Here is a 20,746-nt window from a genome sequence, read left to right as displayed (position 1 = left end):
ACACCGCTCAAACAATGAAATAATATAAAAGTTATGGCTCTCAGAATGTGCTGAAACCAAACATTTTTTTTTTTTAACCAATAGTTTTTTCTTTGTAAAAGTAGTAAAATATGATTTTTTTTCCTATATTCTGTTGTCTAAAACCTGGGTGTGTCTTAAAGTCAGGTGCGTCTTATAGTCCAAAGAATACGGTAATCATCCGGCTGTTTTTGCTGACATTGTATCTGCCATTACTACCAGTTGGGGTAGGGCATTCCATACTTTGACTACTCTAACTGTAAAGAACCCTTTCATATATTGATGTCTGAAACGTCTTTCTTCCATATGCAATAAATGTCCCCTGGTTCTTTGTAGAGTCCTTGGCAAGAACAGATTATGTGCTAGGTCTTTGCATAATATTAGTAATTCCCATGCCAGGACATATTACACATGGATGTCAAAATGTAGCCAGCATACCACCAAATTGCTTGTTTGTTGATATAGCAATATACCATAGTACATACGAAGCCTTGCCACATAGCTATATTGTGCTTATAGAGCTTTTTGTATCTGCACAGTATTTTATCCAAAACTTACTCACACATTACATTCACATAAGAGAATGTCCATGCAATAGAAACGCAGTAACCAGACAGTGGTAACACAAAAATGAAAGAGTCCAGCTTCTCTGACCTCTGGCGCTCAGCTATTAGCCAGGGGAAGCTGCATCTAGTTATATATTGCCCCTGCAGCCAGGGGCGTGGCTAAGGGCTCATGGGCCCTGGTGCAAGAATTCAGCTTGGGCCCCCCTACCGGTCTCAAACACCACGAGACCCCTGCGCACGCCTATGCCCAGCTGCCTTGCCCGGCAGCCCTCAGGGATGCCCCCACACTATAATGCCCCCCATAGCTTCATCCACAGTATAATGCTCCCCATAGCTGCCCCACACAGTATAGTGCTCCCCAAAACTGCCCCTACGCAGTATTATAACCCACATAGCTGCCCCCGCGGTATAATGCCCTCACAATATATTGCCACCCATAGCTGCCCCCACAGTATAATGCTCTCCATAGATGCCCCACAGTATAATGCCCCCCATAGCTGCCCCCACAATATATTGCCATTGATAGCTGCCCCAACAGTATAATGCCGTCACACAGCTGACCACCACAGTAAAATGCCATCACACAGTATAATGCCCCCCATAGCTTCCCCCACACAGAATAATGCCCTCATAAATGCCCCCACAGTATAATGCCCCCAAAATATATTGCCACCTATAGCTGCCCCATACAGTATAATGCCCCCCATAGCTTCCCCATACAGTATAATGCCCCCCATACAGTATAATGCTCCCTCAACAGCCACCATATTAGCCCCCCTCCCATACCCAGTATAATGCCCCCATATGTGCCTAATAGAAAAATAATAACATAATTGCTTACCTATCCCCGTTCCCACGACAAGTGGAGGAGATCCTTCTCCTCTTCTGTACTGTGCTGTGAGTGACTCGGCGCAGACAGGCGCAATGACATCACTACATCGCGCCTGCCTCTGCCAAGCCGCTCACGGCACAGTGAATGTTGGAGAAAGGATCCAGCATTTAATTGAACTGTATCTGCGTCCTGAGGACGCAGGTACAGTTGGAAGCGGGACCAGCGCGGTCAGTGGTCTGTGGCAATGGGGGGCCCTGTGGGCCCCCCAGGTTTAGGGTCCTGGACGCAACTGCGACCGTTGCGACCCCTATAGCTACATCTCTGTCTGCAGCATTCAAAAGAATGGCCATCCATGTAATACATCGATGTGCAGGGTCCGCAAAAGTGGGAGCCACTCTTACACAACAGCTCTCTGTTCTGGTACATAGGGGTGCTGGAGTCTGGGTCCCCCTTCAATGATGTCCATATGCCCTAATAGAACATGTTAATAGGGGTTGTTATCGTTCGAAAACAGTAGTAATATAATAATAATACTAATAAATGATGACCCCCCCTAAGGCTGGCCATATATGGTGATATGACTCCCCAATACCTATAGTAGATGAGGCATCTTCTAGTATGTTTGGGATCTGCATAATTGCATGGATATTTTTAAATGGACCCCATAACTATTTAGACATTTTCAATATTTGGATCAACACACTGTGCCAAAACATTCTACCATGTATTAGCTTAGAAAAATATTCCCCAAAAAATCTAATCACTAATAAATGTAAATCCTTCAGTTGTCCTTGCGTGAATTTATTAGAGATGTATTCAACCTTGTTTTAACTATATCTGTTTCAGGGAATGCTGGATGATAACCAATATGCTATTTCTACTAGAAATGAGCGAATTTCCCAAAATTATTTTCGGGTTCGATTTGCTTGAACCTGTAGCCAGCGTCGATCGGTCTGAAAAAATGTATCGCAAATTTGAAAGTCGTATATGACACTCTGAGGTCTTTTAGGGGTATCCAACCCCTTTCAAGCGCTTTAACGCCAAGACAGCAATAGCAACGTCAAAGTGACACCGACATATCTGGCTTTGGGTAAACAGATGGTAGCCGGTGGTGACAAACAGCCAGTTTAACAACACACTGCACCATCAGATTATTTTATGTTTTTTAAAATTAAAAAATGGTGCAAAATGTATGCCTTTTTGGGTGCAAATGCCTTCTGGTGTTTATGCACACGGTAGTATCGGAAGAAGCAATGGCTTTTTAAAAAGATGTAAAAAAAATTGTCCCTTTTTAGGAGCAGGTGCCTGCCGGTGTTTATACGCATACCATAGTATCAGAAGAAGAAATGGCTTTTTAACAAATGGTCGAAAATATTATACCTTTTTGGGAAGTAGCAACAGGTTTGGTTTTATTTTAAATAAAAAAAAATATCTATAGCTTATCAACCTCTGCCCTGACTACATGTACTAGTGACAGTGTGCTTGATCGCCCTAAAAATAGAAGGAGTAATGTTTTTTACTCTATTTGTTTGAAAAAAATTGTCACTTGGACACAGACTGATGAAAAACAGTACTGTATAACTGCTTGACGTAGAATAATATGCCAATTTCTAGTGGCACTATATCAGCAATTAGATGTATGCAAAAGAATGAGTGACGTCACATCCGAGATGTTTGTATCAGCAGGCAGCAGCACGCTATCAGCACCAAGATTTGAATTTAAATTAACCCATTAATGACTGCCGATACACCTCTTCACGGCAGTCATCAATGGGGTTTATTCTAGGGCGTCACCTTTTCACAGCAGCCTAATCAACATCCTGCACGGTTGCCCCGTGCAGGCTGGATCGGAGGCTCTGTTGTCGGATGACAGCCGGGCTCCTGCTCCAATGGTAGCGATCAAAGTTTACTTCGATCGCGACCGTTTAACCGCGCAAATGCTGCGGTCATTCACGACCGCTGCATGAGTTGGTTAAAGAGGGAGGGAGCGAGCTCCCTCACCCATCGGCGGCCCGCAAATGCAATTGCGAGCATCTGATGGGGTATCATGGCAGCCGGGGTCCTAATAAGGGCCCCTAGGCTATATACCTGGCTATATACCTATTAGGCCGTGCCAAAGCCATGTCCTAATAGATGCCTGTCCGTTTTAGGGGGGATTCACACGAGCGTGTATTCGGTCCGTGCGGGCCGCGTGGTTTTCACGCGGCACGCATGGACCAATACAAGTCTATGGGGCAGTACAGACAGTCCGTGCTTTTTGCGCAGCGTTTGTCTGCTGCGCAAAAAGCGCGACAGGTTCAATAACTCTGCGTATTTCGCGCATCACGCACCCATTGAAGTCAATGGGTGCGTGAAAATCACGCGCACCACACGGAAGCACTTCCGTGGGACGAGCGTGATTCGCGCAACAGCAGTGAAAAGGATGAATGAAAACCGAAAAGCACCACGTGCTTTTCTGTTTCCGAACATCCAAACGGAGTGTCTTTGCGATGAGCGAAGCCGGACAAGCGTACCGAACTTCACCGGGTTCGGCCAAACTCGTTTTGGCCGATCCCGGCAAAAAAATTATCGGTACGCGACGTCAGGAGATAGTCACTGTCCATGGTGCTGAAAGAGTTAAACTGTTTCAGCACCATGGACAGTGACTTGCGATCCCAAAATACATTAACCTGTAAAAAAAAACGAAGTTCTAACTTACCGATTACTCCTGTCTCCTTCCTGCAGTCCGACCTCCCGGGATGACACTTCAGTTCAAGTGACAGCTCCAGCCAATCACAGGCCAAGCACAGGCTGCAGCCAATCACAGGCTGCAGCGGTCACTTGGACTGCTGCGTCATCCAGGGAGGTGGGGCCCGATGTCAAGAGAGGCGCGTCACCAAGGACGCGTCACCAAGGACGCGTCACCAAGGCAACGGCCGGGAAGTTCTCGGTAAGTAGGAACTTTATCTTTTTTTTTTACAGGTTTTTCGCTGTTGTGTTCGGCATTCACTGTCGAGGGTGCTGAAAGATTTAGCTCTTTCAGCACCTTGGACAGTGACGGGCGTTGACAAGCCTCATCTCTATGATGCCGGCTGCGCGAAAATCACGCAGCCGCGCATCAGACACGCATGACACACGCAGCTTTCAAATGGTTTTTGCGCTCGCAAAACGCTGCGTTGTTTGCGCGCGCAAAAACGCAACGTTCGTGTGAATCTGCCCTTATACTGACAGGCAGTAATGCTCTGGTATACGAAGTCCGCTAGTGGGACTGAAAAAATAATTATTGTGAAATAAAAATGAATAAAAAGGTACACATAAAAAAAACTAAGATGTGCAACATGTAGAGGGAATGATGGTTGGCACTACCTTTAACTTGCGGCATCACAGGTTCCTGTGCTTACTGGGACTTGTGGTTCGACAGCCTTTATATAGCGGTGCATATGAAGGAAAGTCTTTGGCAAATGTCAACATGTAGAAAAATAGACAGCACGGCACTCACCACTTGCAAAAAAAGTTTTCTTTTTATTCTATGTTGAGGCAGGCATAACAGGGGATTTGAAGACAATGGAGCCATTGTCTTCAAATCCCGTGTTATGCCTGCCTCAACATAGAATAAAAATAAAACTTTTTTTTCAAGTGGTGAGTGCCGTGCTGTCTATTTTTCTACATGTTGATATAAAAAAATAAAACCATATTTTTCCCATAAAAAAATGGTTTTATTTAGGAAAAGTGTAAAAATAAAGTAAAAACTACACATATATGGTATCCCCGCAATCGCAATGACCGAAAAAATAAAGTTAGCATGTTATTAAAACCACAAGGTGAACGCTGTAAAAAAAAAATAAAAAAACGCAAAAAAACAACGCCAAAATTGCTATTTTTTTCCATTCCCCCCCAAAAAATAATAAGGTTAATAAAAGGTTAATCAATAAGTCCCATGTACCCTAAAAAGGTAGCAAAAAAGTCCCGCTAAAAACAAGCTCTCATATGTCGACATTGACAGAAAAATCTAAAAGTTATGGCTCTTGTAAAGCAGCGATGTAAAATAAAATAATTTTAGTTCAAAAGTGTTTTTATTCCGCAAAAGTAGTAAAACATAAAAAAAACTATACCTATTTGTAGCGCCACAATCGCACCAACCCATAAAATAAAGGTAGCATGTTATTTACGTTGCAAGGTAAACGGCATAAATGTAAATTGCATAGAACGATAGCTAAATTGCTGGCAGTTTTATATCCCCCCTCCCCCCCAAAAAAAAAAGTTAATAAAAAAATTCTATATACCCCAAAATGGTGCCATTGAAAAATACAAAAATACAACTCATCCCGCAAAAAACAAGTCCTCATACAGCCATGTCCATGTATAAATAAAAAAGTTATAGCTCTTTGAATGTGACGATGGAAAAACTAAAAAAATTGCTTGCTCATTAGAGCCCAGAATGCAAGCAAGGAGAAGGGGTTAAAACCTAGTTATTTGAAAACAAATTATCATTTGAAAACTGAAGTATAATGGCGCTGTATTAATGCTAGAGGCAGAACAATGCACCAATTTTTGGTGGCACTATTAGATATATGCAAAACAATAAGTGACGTCACGTCTGCTTGTGCCTGCCTAACACACTAACACTGATGAACTCCTATCTCTCTCTCTAAAATCTATCTCAATCAAATTTAGTAAATCAATCAATATGAAACACACTCACTGACACAACCCACTATCTATCTGTATTCTGTGTTTTACTATCTCTCACTCTCTGACTGATGTCCTGTCTCTCCTCTCTGCATCCCCACAGAGCAGCAGAATTTCCCGGTTGGGCGGTTTATAGTGGCTATGACTCCTATGACTGTCATCCACTGGATCATCAGTGACTCACACACTGTATCCCTCCTGATTGGCTGTGCTAGAGGGATGGCTGCCTGCAAGGCATTATTGGGACGCCAATCGGGCCGCCACCCAAAGTCATGTAATAATTCTTCTCTTGTCTTCTTCTGATCTGTAAAATGGTGGCTGCCATTTTGAGCGATTTGTGCAGGATGAATCCCAAAAGATTCAGATTCGTGCAAATCGGAAACTTTGGGGAAATTCCTAACTAATTCAGTTGTAGTAGAATGGATTTGCTCATCTCTAATCTCTACATATCCTACAGGGGCGGTCACCAAGCTATCTTTGACTTTTGAATAGGAGATTCTACAGTTAAAGGCAAGCAAGTTATTTATTAATACATAACTAGGCAGATTCATGATAACACCCAAAAAAAGTCTCAATTGAATGGTTCACTTGATAGAAGACAACCCAAGGATTTGCACGATTCTATTATAATGAGGATCTGTCACTAGTTTATTAATGCCCTATCTCCTAACTAATCTAATAGGCGCTATGATGCTAATAACTACAGTGTGGACTCTTTTCACTCTGGGCAGTGTAATGTTTTCTGTATGACACTGTCCAATCATCATACAGCTTCTCCCCCTTCCCTGCTGTTATAATATAGTATACAGCTTCAATTTCCGACTGTGTTTTCAACTGGTAATACCTCCGGTTGTTTCACAGCTAGATATTGGTGCCATATGAAAAATTAGAATCTCATCTTTCATATGCCACCAGAACCGCTGTTCTAGGTGGTCCATATCCGGAGATATGGCAATATGAAGTGATCCCCCTTCCCTCCAGCCTGAGTCTCTCACACTGTGTGAAGCAGCTTCATGCTGATAGAACAGCGTCAGAGGCTGTGACGTAGCTCCACCTCAGGAGAATTGCTGGCGTTACCTCCCACTTGTCTAGTATAGGCTAATTTGCATATTTAGAAAAAAAAGCTCATAAAAAAACTTTTTGGGACACAATTTTCACTATCATTATCAGTGTGACAGCGCCTATTAGATTAGCTAGGAGATCGGGCATTACTAAACCAGTGACAGATCCTCTTTAATGTATCCTCAAGACTCAATCATAACGCGGGATAGTAAAGCAATGGTAATCCATATTTATTAACACAGACCAGCTTTTAATGAACTGTTGTGCAAACAAGCAAATCTTCTGCCGTGTTTCAGGATTTAGGCAAAAGATTAAAAACATATGTCTCGTGACAATAATAGCATTAGCAAAAGATTATTATTGATACCACAATCTTTTGTAAACCACAAATATTGTACAATAGCAAGCAAATAGCCTGATATTATAGTATACACAGCCTGCGTCTCTTCAGAACATTTAATGCTGGCAGTATAGATGCAGCCTGTAACGTACTACATTCAGCAGCTGTTTGTTCACTCGTGGGGAGAAAAACTAATATAGATGTCTATGGAATGGCTTTAACACCTTTTCTTTATATAGGACAAAATGATACTTGTTGTTTCTTATACCTTCCAATACTAGAAAAGCAAAAAAAGAGAAATCAAACATGACACCCCATGCTATCCTATTGAAATGAATGGGTTGCTCCTTGTGGGTGTTCTTAAGAACAGAATAGCTTTTTTCCTGCCATTTAAAAGAGGAGAGCCTACCCTCAATGTTGTTGTTTTTTAAGATATGACAGGGCAAAAACATACATACCATGCAAGCATCCCTTGAAGCTACTAGGAAACTAATAAGGGAAAGGGGGGTAGCTAAGGCTATTTCCGTTCCTATCGACTTTATAAACATGCACAGGGATCCCCCGCTCCATAAGTAAATGGGGGAACACCCAGATGATAATTTTATTCTTCCATCTAAGGCCTCATGCACATGACCCATAACGGCATGGACAGCCCGAGGAGTGTCATCAGCGGGCTGACCGCAATCACGGACCGTGCACACACAAGATTTGCATTGACTTTAGGGACAAATGACATGTCCTATTTTTTTAGCGGTCCGGTCAATGAACAGATAATGGAAACCACGGTAGTGTGCATTGGCCCATAGGATAGAATGTGTCCTATACTATCTGCAATTGCGGCTAGTATGCAGACGCAAATGGACAGTCGTATGCAAGATGCCTATTTCCTCATACACAGGGGGGAATTAGAAAGCAACCTGCCATCCTGTCCCAGGTTGAATACATGTTTTGGCATTAAATAGCAACGGTAGGCACCCCACTTTGATCTTTTTTCTATGGATCCCCTTCTCCTTTATCAATGCTACTCATTATGAGCAAATAAATGACTACTTTTTCAGACAGCATCTTTCCAAGCATGTCCAAAATCTACAGCAATTTCTTTTGGTAACGCTGTAGAAGTGGAGTTCTTTTGAGAACTCCAGTGAGCACTCATTGTCTAAGCAGGAGCTGTTACCAACTCCGACCCCAGCTGTCTAACCCTCTGATCGCCGCGTGGGATAATCAAAAGGGACTCCACTCTTTGATTGGAGCCTAGGTGAATCATCTGCAGTCATGCCCTGGGACCGAGAAAGCAGGGCTGTCTGCTCACACGGCTTATTTTCCCGAAAAACGGCTGAAGAAAAAAATCGGGAGCAGAACGCCTCCAAACATCTGCCAATTGATTTCAATGGGAAAAACTGCGTTCTGTTCCGACGGGGCGCTTTATTACGTGTAAAGCAACGCCTACAAAAAAGAAGTGCATGTCACTTCTTGAGCTGTTTTTGTAGCCGTTTTTCATTGACTCTATATAAAAACAGCTCCAAAAATGGCTGTAAAAATGCAGCGAAAAACTCGAGTTTGAATAAAAAAACGTCTAAAAATCAGGAGCCGTTTTCCCTTGAAAACAGCTCCATATTTTCAGACGTTTTTTAGTAAGCGTGTGCACATAACCTAAGCCTGCTGTTAGGGCACACTATTTGTCATAGTGACAAAATTTCATGTATTAGCATACAGGAGTATGCTAATATACTATAAGTAAAAAATAAAGTTGTTAAAAAGTTATCCCTTTATGGAATTAAAAAAAATGTAACAAAAAAAATTAATTAATATCCGCAAAAAAAGTCTTTATTTTGCATAAAATATAATTTATTGCCCATACATTACATAAAAACAAATAACCTACACATATCAGGTATATACATGTCCGTAATAACCTGAATAATTAAGTGAACAGGTTACTTAGCGTAAAATGTAAGAAGGTATAAAAAAGCAAAAAAACGATGCCAAAAATCACTTTTTTCTATATTCACGCCGCAAAAATAAATTACATAAATTACACAGTCATTTATTTGCAACACCGAACTACGCAGGAAAAGAAAACAATTTCTCCCGAATAAAACAAGACCTCATATAGCCACATCAATTAAAAAACAAAAAATTATGGCTGCTGAAAGGTAGAGGCAAAAACGAAAAAATGTAGTTGTCATTAAGGCCTTGTTAAAAGGGTTTTGCCATCATAGAAAGTGATGGCATATCACTAGCATATGCAGTCACTCTCTGATTGCTGGGAGTACGATTTCACTTCAATGAAGCTTTGTTGCAGTTTCCTGCACAGCAGGTTATCAGGGGGCACTGCTATGCAGGGAAAAACTGTGAAAGGGCTAAGGTGCTAAACCAGCGCTAAAGCCCCTTCATTCTCAAGTTTAGTAGGGGTCCCGGAAATTGGAACCCTACTGATTGCAAAGTGATGTAATAGCCTTGCAATATGCCATCACTATCTGTTATGGGAAAACCCCTTAAAAGATAAAGGGGTTATCCCATAAATCATTTTTATACCAAAAGTCCTGGAACGCTGGCAATAGCGTTTGTAAGGTAATTTGAAGTGTTTCGAGCATAGAAAAACACCCTTTTATGTGTGTCTACACCCCCCCCCCCCCCCCTAAATTTCTGCTACTGGTAATATGTGCCTCTGGGGAGGGGTTTTGATTAAAATCCACCTCCTTCCCCCTATGGTAGCTGATGATATAGTCCCTTCTTACTTCCCTGCAGGAGGAGTCTCCCCAGCTATACTGCTGTGGTGTGGCAAAGACTCTGCTCCTTCCCTGACAAGCAGGGAGGAAAGTACTTTCTATTGGCTGCTCTGAAGTGCACTATGCAGAGACCTGTACAGCGAGTGACTGAGTATGCACGTCCAGCTAATTAGGTGGGCGAGCACATTGCTATACACTTTGAACACCATGCGGTGCCTTACTACGTAAGTAAATGTCATAACTCTTCAACTGATCATTATTTTAACAGCATGTAAATAGAAAGCATTGTTTTTATATACAATGAATTTGATATTTAATGGTGGGACCGACCGTTTAAGTTATGCTTTTGGGAAACTGTTGCCCAAAATGTGTAAAAAAAATATATATAATTTTTTAATATGTCTTGATGACAAAAACTGCCTTTGTTATCTTCTGGTCAGTATATTTGGTCCCAGTGATTCTGGAACTGTCACCAAGGAACTTCTGGTATCCAGGTATCAAATACTTATTGACACATTCGCCTGTTAACAAGAAGTGCTGAGTTACTGCTGACATTTAGAAGGATGGAGAAGGGAAGGTGATGATTCCCCTATCCATGACCTGTGTATACACAAAAACCTGAAGAGAACGGGACATAATTGTTCTTGTTGTGCATGTCACCAATGATATTCCACAGCTCAGTTTTGACAATATATTGTGTGCCTTATATGAAATAAGATTACTCTCAGCTATTAGTGTTCCCAGCATGTAGGATGTAGAATAATTTAGATATCTAGTTAGAACGTAAAAAAAAAAAATAATAATAATATTTGAAAAAAAGTAATCTCTTGGCAATGGTAGATTTAAAAGCTGGTTGATATATAGTATTTTTATTGACTGATATTTATTGTTGGATTGCATCAATATTGGTCATGCATATATTCAGAATTGATTATTTTAATGTATGTGATCTGTGTTTTACAATAATTTTCATTAAAATATAAAGCCCAATTGTCATTGCTAGAGTTAGATCTATTTTCGGTAATCCAATCATATTCACGACAGAGCTCGGAGGACTTGTAGGGTAATTATAAAACTTTTTTTCTACACAAACTTTGCACATAATGAAGTCTATTGCTCCAAGCCCAGGTGAGTGAAATTGTTTTATCAACATCCCAATTGCATACACTAATTTCATGGGATTCTGGAAAATGTCATACAAGTGACCAACCATAACAAACCACTTCTTTGCTCTAATTTCATTTAGCGGAAATTGAACACATTAAACACATACTTTATAACACAGCCTAAGTATACAAGACTACCCAGTGTACTTTTGTTGTTATTCGGGGAATATGACTGAACCTGTGATGTACATACTGAATTTAGGATGGATACAAAATACGACAAATGTTGGAATTCCTTTGTGTCCTTTGTTGTAAATTAGTCACATGCTTCACATGTAGACCTGTCCAGGTCCAAACACGAAAGAAATAATGACCTTAACCCCATGATCCAGTCAGACAGGAAGAAACTTCAGCCGTAACTGGAGACAGATGACTCTGCAGCAGAAAGGCAATGACTACATTACTACAAGAAGCCAGACACACGGTGAAGAAGGACAGAGCGGCCTACAATCACGATTACGCCACTATACTAAACATCTTGTCACAACCAGTGAGCTCAGGCTAAATGGAAATACAACAGTGGTCTAAATGTACTCAATAAGATGAATGTATACAGAAGCCCACAGGAGCCGCTCAAGCATTCCTAAACATTCATACACCTTGACCTTTTTCATCTAGTCTAGGTATTCAATTCAAACATGGACTCAATAGTAAAAGGGTTACTTTATAGCAAGTAAACAATCAACTTGTGTGGGCAAATTGCTACTGAAAACATAAGCTCACTTTTTACCACCTTAAATAGTTGTGGCCACTTACAAGTTTGGCAAGGTCAGAGTATTATGCATGAAAAACCAGAGAGTAGAGAAAAAAAGTGACATATTTACCACCGACTCCCTGATAAATGATTATCTAGGAAACTTCTAGAACACAACAGAAGCCCCTCCCACTCAAATTGGGATATATATTAGAAAGTTGCACCCCATCATAATTCCAGCTTCTGTAGCTCTAACTAGACATTATATAGGACCTTCTTAGGGTATGTTCACACGCACTAATTACGGACGTAATTCGGGCGTTTTTGCCCCGAATTACGTCCGAAAATAGCGCCTCAATAGCGTTGACAAACATCTGCCCATTGAAAGCAATGGGCAGACGTTTGTCTGTTCACACGAGGCGTAATTTACGCGCCGCTGTCAAATGACGGCGCGTAAATAGATGCCCGCGTCAAAGAAGTGACCTGTCACTTCTTTGGCCGTAATTGGAGCCGTTATTCATTGACTCCAAGGAATAGCAGCGCCAATTACATCCATAATGGACGCGGCGTTCAAGTGCCTGCACATGCCGTTACGGCTGAAATTACGGGGATGTTTTCAGGCTGAAACATCCCCGTAATTTCAGCCGTTACGGACGCCCTCGTGTGAACATACCCTTAGGCAGGATTCACACGAGCATGTTTAGTCCGTAAAAGACGGAACGTATTTCGGCCACAAGTCCCGGACCGAACACACTGCAGGGAGCCGGGCTCCTAGCATCATAGTTATGTACGACGCTAGGAGTCCCTGCCTCGCTGCGGGACTACTGTCCCGTACTGTAATCATGTTTTCAGTACGGGACAGTAGTTCCATGGAGAGGCAGGGACTCCTAGCGTCGTACATAACTATGATGCTAGGAGCCCGGCTCCCTGCAGTGTGTTCGGTCCGGGACTTGCGGCCAAAATACGTTCCGTCCTTTACGGACCGAACATGCTCTTGTGCATCCAGCCTAAGGAGGTATGGGTTATTCAGGACTAACTCCAAGTTCACAATCAAGCACACAAAAGTCAGAAGTGAGGCACCAAGTCAGAGTTGATCATAGAAGTATTTCGGGTAGTTGGAGCTCATGGAGATTTGGGATTGGAGCTGGTGGTATTTGGTTAAGTCCAGAAGAATAGGCGAAGGCAGGAAGAGAACATATAAATGGTCACCAGAAGTCAGAACAAAATGCAAATCTTTGCCCCTCTCAGTAACCAAAAGAACCTTATTGTTCAACACAAGAGTAAAGAGAGACAGATTTTAACGGGATATGCAAACAATTAATGCCCATGAAGACTGAATGATAGTACCACGATATCACCAATTAAAGGAAACAAAGATCCGACCGGTTGGATTTTAATCTCTGATCCTATTGTTTTCTACCCCCCCCCCCCAAAAAAAACAACAACAACAAAAAACCACATCACTACAGGTATCCGCTTATTCCCCTCTCTCCATATTAGCAGAGCTGAACATGTAATTTTTTAGGGGAGTTTGGGATGATGGCTGGCGGCCAAATGATCACTCAATGATTGAAGGTGTATGGCCAGCAGAAGCAGTAGGAATAAATGGTGAAATGCTTTTCTTGTCATTCTAGGTTCTTTTTATTATTTTTCACACATCAGACTTTTGAAATCTAAGCAGGCAGTTCACTTGTGCACCTAAGTAGAAGAGAGGAACAGGGACACTGGTAACCGAGAAGAGGTAAGTGGCCAGCTATTGGTGAAAAAAAATCGAAGAAATTTAAGCTGACCTAATAAACTTGCAGCCAAATATCATGTTTTTATAGATAAACTGATTATCACTTTATAACCACACAGCAACTATACAACACTCACAAGGTATTCTTATAAGATACATACAGCACCCACATAGTGCCACAGCCATGAGAGGAATTGTGGCAATACAACATGACAGCAGTAGTCTCCGTGGTCCTCGACAAGTCAATAAACATGGCACTCTGCGTGGCAACATAAGAGCTTCATGATTGTCTGGGCTCAGTACATAGGTATTTGCACTATTTAGGTTTTGTATTAAAGAAAATAATATATTTCTCTTTTATCTCTACTAAATTCCAAATACATTTTTAATTTCTTTCTGACAATTGGTCTCATTAAAGATTCACATATAAAAGCCACAGCAGGTTATCTTCCTGCTTCCCTTATTCTCAGTCATTATATTACATGCATACAACCATGTGAACTTATGACATGCATCTCACAATAAAATCAAATGTGCTGCTTCCAAGAGCAATTTTATGAAGCAGTCTAGTGTAATAACTACTATCAATCTTAGGATATTAACTGTTCATCCTTGGTCTAAAGCAAACACTATGTAGCAGACTGTTTTTCTTTCAGACAGACAACCTATAGAGATATAAAATTAGCTTGCGGCAAGAGCAATATCCTTCCCTATTTCTTCATGCAACATGTGCACCGTGAATGAGAAAATTAGCTGATAATCCCGTGTTTATTTGATTTTTTTTTTAATAGCTTGTTAGAGAAAAAGAGAAATCTTATTTTTGGCATTTAGGCTTTAACTAATTGAGTTTTGGGGATACTTTACTCTATTGTGTGCAATGGAAAAGTCAGTTTCATAATCTGTGATAGATACCAGAATATTAGAAGTTGAAACATAAAATTATTGCATTTCTTATATTTGTTTCCTTACAGTGATACATTGTTGCAGCTTGTAACTATAACCAGGTTATAGTATTACAGCGAGGACCTTATCACATTTGTTCTCTACTAGTGGAAAACAGGATCGAATATCCTACGTACTGACCTTTTAAAATGTAATTATATATATATATATATATATATATATATATATACACATATACATATACACTTATATACACAGACAAACACAGTGCCTTGCGAACGTATCCACCCTTCTTGATGTTTCCCTGTTTTATTGCACTACAACCTCAAATTAAAATGGATTTTCGGGGGATTTGTACTATTTGATTTAAGCATGTCTACCACTTTGAAGGTGAAAATTCTTTTTATGGACACACAAACAATAATTAAGACAAAGAACTGAGAACTTTAAGGCCCTGTTCATACAGTTTTTTTTGGCGCTGATTTTACGTGACACACCACAACAGAATCAGCACCAAAAAGCGCCCCAAATCCCCTCCGATTGATTTCAACGGGAGTCAGAGGCGTTTTTTTTACTGAGCGTTTATTGTCCGCCCACAGTAAAAAAAAAAGCAATATGACCTTTCTTGAGGTGTTTTCCGCCTGAAAACCCCATTGAAATTAATGGGAGACAGCTCCTTGACAACAAAACTGGCCGTAAACTTTGTTACAGTGTCTGATCTCCTCAGTGTGAACGTGAGGCGATCGGACATGTAACAGTGTGCCCACTTACCCACAAAATCACGTAGTTACCTGATGAGCGCTAGCGTGTTAGCGCCTTCTCTTGTAACTGTGCGTGATGGTGATGGAGCTGGCTCAGAAGCTGAGCCTGCGTCATCACCGCCGGGTGTCGGCTGTATATTACAACTGACATCCCGCTGTAACGGCCAGGACCGGAGTTGCCTCCGATCCGGCCGATTAACTCCTTAGATGCAGCATCTAGGTGTTAGATCGCACCCGATGGTTGCTAATGGCAATGATCGGCACCCGTGGGGTTGCTGATGGTTGCTATGGCAATTGGAAGCCTAACAATGGCCTCCTAGGACGGAAGCCTATTAGGCCACGCCGGCAGGCAAAGCCTAATAGGCTTGCTGTCAGTGAATAGCTGACAGCTCTAATACATTGCACTATGTAGGTAGTGCAGTGTATTAGAATAGCAAGGGCTTCATGCCTTCATGTCCCATAGTGGGAAAAAAAGTTCATAAAAATGTTGTAAAAAAATAAAAGTTAAGTCTGTTATTATAGGAAAAAATAGAAAACATACAAAAATACAGCCCGTCCCGCAAAAAACAAGACCTCACACAGATTTTTAGACAAGAAAATAAAAAAGTTATGGTTCTTAGAATATGGCAACACAAAAAATTCATTATTTGAAACAAAAGTGATTTTATTGTGCAAACGCTGTAAAACATAAAAAAAACTATATGCATATGGTAACGCCGTAATGGTAACAACCCGCAGAATAAAGTAAATACATCATTTATAGCGCACGGTGAACGGATGCCATAAAAAAAAAAAAAAAAAAAACATTATCAGAATTGCTTGTTTCTGGTCACCCTGCTTGCCAAAAAATTAAATCAAAAGTGATCAAAAAAATGCATGTACCCCAAAAATGGTACTAATGAAAACTACAGATTGTCCCGCAACAAATAAGCCCTCACACAGCTCCGGTGGAGAAAAAATAAAAAAGTTCTGCCTCTCAGAATATGGCGATGCAAAATGTACAGAACGTCCCAAAAGCGGATAAGATCGGGCTCCATTTATCAGTGTGACACTGGCCTCACATCTGCGGATTATTATTTATTTACCGCATTATTATACCACCCCTATTATGCCCTGATGTTCTCTGTCCAGTTTACATATGCCCTTATGTACTCCGCACAGATTACATATGCCCCAACATTATAAACTGAAATACCACCAAAACCCCAAACAGAACAACTACCAAGCAAATTCTGCGCTCCAAAAGCCAAATGGCGCTCCTTCCCTTCTGTACCCTAGAGCGTGCCCAAACAGCAGTTTAAATCCACATATTGTGCACTAAAATAGTATCTCAGAGGAAAATTGATATTTTTACTTTGCACCATCCACTGAGCGTTCATTTCTACTAAAAAAACAAAAACCTGTGGTGTCAAAATGCTCACTATACCCCCTAAAAAAATACCTTGAGTGCAGTTTCCAAAATGGGGGTCACTACTTGGGGGTTTGTTTTACTATTTGATCCGAGACCTGCAATTGTGGGCCAATGCGGCGAAAATCACCAAAATAGGCTTCAAATGCGCACTGTGCTCTTTTACTCCTAAGCCCTGTTATATGTCCAGGCAAATGATAAATGCCTTGAGGGGTGTAGTTCACAAAATAGGGTCACTTCTCAGGGTTTTCCACTCTACTCTGGTACCCAAGGGATCTCTGCAAATGCGACATTGCGCCCATACACCAGTCCAGCAAAATCTGCGCTCTAAAAGCCAAGTAACGCTCCATTTTGTGCTCTGCAAGGTGTCCAAACAGCAGTTTAGGGCCACACATGGGGCATTGCCGTACTCGGGAGAAATTGGGTAACAAATTGGGTGGTGTTTTTTTCTCCTTTTACACCTTGTGAAAATAAAAAATTGGGAGCAAAAACTACATATTTTTGGAAAACATGTAATTCAATTTTTACTGCCTAATTCTAATAAAATCCATGAAACACCTGTGAAATAAAAATGCTCACTACACCCCTAGATGAATGCCCTGAGGGGTATAGTTTCCAAAATGGAGTCACTTCTCAGGGGTTTCTACTGTACTGGTACCTCAGGGGCACTGCAAATGTGACATGGTGCCCAAAAATCAATTAAGCAAAATCTGCATACCAAGTAGCACTCCTGCCATTCTGAGCCCTGCGGTGTGTCCAAACAGCAGTTTATGGCCACATATGGGGTATTGCTGTACTCGTGAGAAATATATTTACAAATGTTGGGGTGCTTCTCCTTTATTCCTTGTGAAAATGGAAACAATTCATTATTTTAGTGTAAAAATCTAGATTTTCATTTTCACTGCCGAATTCCAATAAATTTAGCAAAAAAACAGTGGGGTCAAAATGCTCACTATACAGCTAGATAAATTCAGTGAGGGGTGTGGTTTCCCAAATGGGGTCACTTCTGCGGCTTTTGCACTGTTCTGGCCCCTTGGGGGCATTGCAAATGTGACATGGCCTCCGCAAACCTTTCTAAGCTCTGTCGTGTGTCCAAACAGCAGTTTATTACCACATATAGGGTATTGCTGTAATTGAGAGAAATTGCTTTACAACTGTTGGAGTGCTTTTTCTCCTTTATGTATTATGAAAATGAAAAAATCTGAGCTAAAACTACTTATTACTTTAAAAAAAATGTTGATTTTCAATTTCACGGCCAAATTCCAATAAATTCTGCAAAAAACCTGTTGGGTCAAAATGCTAACTATACCCCTAAAAAAATTCCTTGGGGTGCAGTTTCCAAAATGGGGTACATTTTGGGGGGTTTTCACTGTTTTGGTCCCTCCAGGGCATTTCAAACACGACATGGCACTGAAAATCATTCCAGCAAAATCTGCGCTCGAAAATCCAAATAGCGCTCCTTCCCTTCTCAGCCTTGTCGGGAGTCCATACAGCAGTTTATTACCACATATGGGGTATTGCCGTAATCAGCAGAAATTGCTTTACAAGTGTTGGGGTGCTTTTTCTCCTTTTTTCCTTGTAAAAATTAAAAATTTCTTATTTTTTTTCTGAAAAAAAAGTCAATTTTCATTTTTACAGACTAATCCCAATAAGTTTAGCAAAAAATCTGTGGTGTCAAATTGATAACTATACCACTAGATATATTTCTTAAGGGGTGTAATTTATAAAATGGGGTCAATTTTTGGGATTTTCACAGTTTTGGCACCACAAGATCTTCAAACCGGACATGGTGCCTAAAATATTTTCTAAAAAAAAAGAGGCCCCAAAATCCTCTAGGTGGTCCTATGCTTCTGAGGCCTGTGTTTCAGTCTAATAGGACACTAGGGCCACATCTGGGATATTTCTAAAAACTGCAAAATCTGGGCAATAAATAATGAGTTGCGTTTCTCTGGTAAATCCTTCTGTGTTGCAGAAAAAAAAATGTATTACAAATTAATTTGGGCAAAACTTGCTTTAATTCCTGTGAAACGCCTAAGGGGTTAAGAAACTTTCTGAATGCTGTTTTGAATAATTTGAGGGATGCAGTTTTTAAAATGGGGTGATTTATGGGGGACTTTCTAATATATAAGGCACTCAAAGCAACTTCAGAACTGAACTGGTCTCTGAAAAAATAGCCTTTTGAAATTTAATTTGAAAATGTGAGAAATTGCTGCTAAAGTTCTAAGCCTTGTAACATCCTGGAAAAAAAAAAGAATGTTGAAAGAATTATGCCAACATAAAGTGGACATATGGGAAATGTTAAGTAGTAACTATTTTGTGCGCCATTACTATCTGTTTGACAAGCAGATACGTTAAAATTCATAAAAATGCTATTCTTTGAAAATTTTCTCTAAATTTTGGTGTTTTTTTTACAAATAAATACTGAATTTAAAATCGACCAAATTTTTTCAGTAGCACAAAGTACAACATGTCACGAGAAAACAATCTCAGAATCGCTTGAATACGTAAAAGCATTCCAAAGTTATTACCACATGAATTAACACGTCAGATTTGAAAAAAAAAACGACACTGTCCTGAAGGCCAAACAACATTTTTCAGTTTTTACCTCTCTGCATTTCAGCAGCCATAACTTTTTTTTTTTTCATTGACGTGGCCATATGAGGGCTTGTTTTATGCGGAAGAAATTGTGAATATAGGCAAAAGCGATTCTCGGCATAGTTTTTCTCGTTTATTTTTTATCCCGTTCACGTTTCACGCTAAATAACCTGTTAGATTTATTATTGCGTTTATTACGGTCATTTAGATACCTAATATGTGTAGGTTTTTTGTTTTTATTTAATGTATGGGCAATAATATATATTTTATGCTAAATAATGCCTTTTTATGGGACATTTTTATTTATTTCTTTTTTTTTAATCCTATTAAGGGATAACTTTAGTTACAACTATATTTTTTACTTATAATGTATTAGCATACTCTTGGAAAAACTGAACAGATAGCCCTGGGGTCCATTCTAGGTCCCCAGGGCTGACTGCAGAGGGATTTCCCGGTCTTTGATCACATCAACGGGTTTCCGGTGACGCAATCAAAGAGGGGAGTTCCCTTTGATCATGCCGCGGTCACGGATCGCAGCGATCAAAGGGTTAAACAGCTGTTTTCCGACCCCAGCTGTATTTAGCAGGCTGCTCTAAACTCCGGAGCTGTAAGTTACAGCTCCTGCTTAGAGGATGAGCACTCGCAGGAACACTCATCAGCCTCTTCTACAACGACGCCAAAAGATGTCGCTGTAGACAAAGAACCTGCACCGTGCACTGTCAAAAGACGGTGGCTGGTCGTTAAGGAGTTAATAATCTTTATTTATATAGCGCCAACATATTCCGCAGCACTTTACAATTCAGATTGAACATTTACAAGCAATATCAGACATTACATAGTGACAAAACTAATGAACAATTCAAACAGGAGGAGTGAGGACCCTGCTCACAAGAGCTTACAATCTAAGAGCTAGATGCTTAGCTAATGACAAATGGTATTGAGGGTTATAAATAATTTACCAATGAATTATATATAATTGCTCTAGGGAAAATGTCTAAGTTTTACGAAGTAAAATTGGCCAGGGGATCTGTGTTGTGCCTTTTACTATATATTTAACACTGTAAAAGTCTTTAAAATTCTATATCAGGAAATTGCATCATCAGCTATTTCCTAATATACATTTATTACATTATGAAAGGGATGTATTTTGGTATTAGAGAAGGGCTGCCATGGGAAAATCTAATTTCCCATGGCTGCACTCACTGTGCCTTCAGAAGAATACATATGTCACATACGGTGCCTGTAATATGTCAGTAGAAAGGTTAG

Source organism: Rhinoderma darwinii, chromosome 2 (genome assembly GCF_050947455.1).
Source record: "Rhinoderma darwinii isolate aRhiDar2 chromosome 2, aRhiDar2.hap1, whole genome shotgun sequence".
In the NCBI taxonomy this organism is placed as follows: Eukaryota; Metazoa; Chordata; class Amphibia; order Anura; family Rhinodermatidae; genus Rhinoderma; species Rhinoderma darwinii.
Note: the sequence above shows the minus strand (reverse complement) of the source record.